This window comes from Diceros bicornis, chromosome 14 (assembly GCF_020826845.1).
Source record: "Diceros bicornis minor isolate mBicDic1 chromosome 14, mDicBic1.mat.cur, whole genome shotgun sequence".
In the NCBI taxonomy this organism is placed as follows: Eukaryota; Metazoa; Chordata; class Mammalia; order Perissodactyla; family Rhinocerotidae; genus Diceros; species Diceros bicornis.
Window position 1 is genome coordinate 63,510,659 of NC_080753.1, and position 3,854 is coordinate 63,514,512.

Consider the following 3,854-nt stretch of genomic DNA (forward strand, 5'->3'; position numbering starts at 1 on the left):
GAGGAAGGACACTGGGCCAGCCTTGGTGCTCTATACATGACATTTTTATCAACACCAACCTCAAGAAGTGGGTGTTATTGTCTTCATTCTATAGATGAGAATAAGTAACCTGCCTGGGATCTCGGAGCAGATTGGGACTCAGGCCTCGAAGCTCTGCAGTGCAGGAATCACCGTGATCCACCATGAGCTAAAGTCCCTGAGTTTCACCGCCAAGTCTCATCGAGAGGGATGAGAAGTGCCTTCTAAGCTATTCTAAGAGATTCTTGCCCTTCAGCATTAATGTTATGCTTTCACTCTCAACTGTAATCTCAGCCAATTAAAATGAAATTTTCAATAATTTTACAATCTCAAATAAACTTGCTCTTGAAAAGACAGAATATTACCTGAATTGCTTGGAAACAGGAGGTAAATGGCATTTCAGTAGAACCTGCTGAGTTATCATTTTTCCATTGCACAAATTCAGCACTCTGTTCCCCTCCAATGTCACTGCCAAGAGATCTCTCAAAAAAATTGTCCATCTGGTTGGAGATAAGAAATATACTAGAGGATAAATTTGTCATTTTAAAAAACAATTCAGGACTAAGGAAGGAGATGTATTACTTGGAGAGGTCGATGGCTCATACAACGTATAAACGCATTTCTTCATCTAAACTCTCAAAGTTCTACTTACATATACAGAATTGTGATGCCAGACACTTTCTGATCTGAAAAAACAGTCAGTAGCTGCCATGACCGGGGCCCCGATCTGCAGGGTGCAGATAGAGCGGTGTGGAGTGAAGGAATCAGTCCAAAGCTCTCAGCCAAAGGATAACTTGTAATGGGAAATCTCACACATGTCTGAACAAGGGTGATTTTCTAGGATTTAGGAGAGACAATTAAAAAAAAAAAGCAATGCACAGCAACGACAGGAGGGTGTGAAAACCGAAAGAGGTTTTCAAAGAGTTCTCGCACCAACCCTTCTTCATTTTGTAAACCTGTTACAACAAATCCTGGTAATAAGGTATTTTGCTTTGGCAGATAAATAAGAGTTTCCCTGTAAATTAAAAATTTAAGTATTTTATCACTGCACAATATTTTTAAAGGTCAGTTTTCAAAGAATGAATATGATTGCAAATTTTAGTTTTCTATGCAAAATTTGATACACTAGCTGCTATATTTAGGAAATAGGGTAAGTTTTTTCCCACCATTTTCAGGTAAACGCAGATGTTTTCTATCAAGGCAAAACAGTATGTATTTAAAATTTTCAATTGTTTTCATGTGACATAACTATATTAAAAGGTAAAGACATGTGCTTTTTAAACTCATTAATTTCTTACTGAGTTTTATGTCCGACATCACTTGCTGTTGTTGCTTGCTGAACTAATTTTCAAAAATTAATGTTTATTAATCATTGTGATTTTTCTTAGTTAAAATATATTAACTCCAGAAATATTGTTAATCTAGAATAAGTAAGGTCCTCTATATTCAAGGTTCACAATCTTCCGCTGAGCCACAACAATAGCATGAAATATCTCTTAAGATTGTTCAAATAAATTCTCTTTGTTCTGATTTTAAATTCATTTTGTTTAATTAATATTCCCTAACCATGTCTTACGTGCTAAGCTCTGTACTAGATGCTAAGGATGCAACAATGAAACAGACAAGATCCCTGCTGTGAGATTGTGTATGTCTAATTCATAAAACAGCTCTCCAATAACTAATCTGGTTAACTGACCCACTGGTTAGCAATAACACCAGTTTGGTAGCCGGCACCTGCACTGTGGGACTCTGCTCCTATCCTTCCCTCTATTGTAATGCAGTTGGTTGTCTTCAATATCGAGCGCCAATACTGGGGGGCGAGGGAGTGCTTTGTCTTCTATGTTATTTAGTAAACTGGGTGATTAGCTGGTCTCTACCTGTCTAGTTATCAGTGGATGTATTCTGAATATACTTACCCCTTGGTGTACTGATGAAAACAGAGTTGTGAATCCCAGAGGCACAGCTAATTCAGGAGCTGGTAGGTGCTCTCCTGCAAAGGGAAGGATGGAGCAAAGGCACTGGTGTGATTGACAATTAATAAGTAAAGAGAAGAATGAGGGGGAGCTAGTAGGAGCGGGGAGACTGGGTCATGCAGAGCACTGAAGGCAAGGTGGACTTGGGGATTTTTACCTTAAGTGCAAGTACTCCATTCATCCTGTAGAGACCACGTTCTATCTGGAATGGTAGGATGAAAGAGCAAAAGGAGATGGGCATTAGTATATCAATCGTAGAAGCCACATTCCTCATCTGAGAAAATAAAGAATGTGGGCCCAATGTTCTATAAGTTTCCTTCGGTCTTCATGTGTAGTCCTGGTCCTGTTTATGAATGAGGCTCACTGGCCACATGTTGGTGATCAAGCCAGCAAAATTTTACCAGGCTTGCAAAACAAGATATTGGGCACAATTTGGGTGCATCCTGTGACCACAATTCATTGTGTTGAGTAAAAACATTACATACAGCCAGGGGTACAACTGTAAAAAGAACAAAAGCCACAAAATGTTCCAGTAAGCAAGGACACTACACTCCTCAAATATGCAAAACCCTAGGGCCTTGCATTTACAGCACGGTCCATATTTATGGAATGGAATGGGAGAGCTGGAATCTTTGGTTCTTTGAAAAAGTATTTGCCTTAACCTAGTCATGAAGCAGACATTTTCTTGCTCAGAGATTTACAGGCTTTCATCAAAGACTGCTCATGGGTTATTATTGAAGATTGCTCTATCTCTTTGACAACCAAGCATGTTGCCTGGCAACAATTGCCTTGTTGATTTCATATCTACTCTTATCACTGCTTCTATAACTTAAGCAAATCTATCCCTATCCTATTCCCTCCTACGCAGAATAAAGTCCCTTTATTCAGTTCCTGAATTACCAGGCAGCAGAAATAGAGTGACAGATTCATCAGGCTTCATTATAAGATAAGAGGCTGGATGTTTCACTGCTATTATTGCATCTCAGCTTTGGTTTGAGTTTGAAGCTTTATGGGATAAATTCCTGTTGATTTTTAAAAATATGACCTGTGAGGCCTGTAGCAGAGCATGCAGTTATGCTGGGAGAAAGCAAAGGAGAAATTTCCTATTCAGGTTCAGGTTCACGTGCTGTAAGGAATTTGGTCAGAACTGGATTTCCCTTGAGAACAGGAAGAGTATAGTACTTTGAATTTTCAATACAAAGCAACAAGGCATGTTTCCTTTTTCCAGTGGTAAAAATGTTGGAAGATTCTTAAGTAGTTGTAATTCAAACTCGAGGACACTGAGCACTTACTGTACCTGAAACCAGGCTGGTCTAAGCCCAGCAGAAATGCTGATAGTCTACAGCTGTTCCTGGAGGATTCCAGCTCCTCTGCCCTGGGAGATCTTGCTTATCCTCTGACAAATGCCTGAAATTCCATGGCTAAGCTACATTCTGTTTCCTTAAAAATTTAAGTCCTCTTTAAAATAAAAATGCTTACTATAGGAATAATAGTCTTTAGCCACCATTTGCATCATAGTGAAGACCAGTCATTTACATCTTTGTAGGACTGAGGATCTGAGAACAAGATATCAGTGGAAGAGAGATCATGAGAACGCTGGGCTCTGGGGAAAATGACAAAATAATGGGTCTTAAACACAGGCTTTGAAAAAACATTGGCCTGAGGCTGGTCCTGACTAGGGCGCCCTTGTCCAGTGACTTGCATAAATACCTGAATGCACAGATACCAGACAAGTACAGGCTTATTTTGATTTCTCCTTCTACTTCACCATCACTCCCATCCTCACCAGCCACAGAGTTGTAAAGAATTATAGATTTTTCCCCCCAAACCCATTCCTGTTTATGCACATTATAGAGGATCAAA

General features: G+C 39.4%; 1 long non-coding RNA gene across 1 annotated transcript; it reads right to left on the reverse strand.

Moving 5' to 3' along the window:
* Nucleotides 1-268: 268 nt before the first annotated feature.
* On the reverse strand, nt 269-2,298 carry LOC131413518 (uncharacterized). Its single transcript, XR_009221958.1, has 3 exons — nt 2,149-2,298; nt 1,935-2,008; nt 269-518 (listed from the first exon to the last, which is right to left on the reverse strand). It is a non-coding gene; the product is annotated as an uncharacterized LOC131413518 (long non-coding RNA).
* Nucleotides 2,299-3,854: the final 1,556 nt, after the last annotated feature.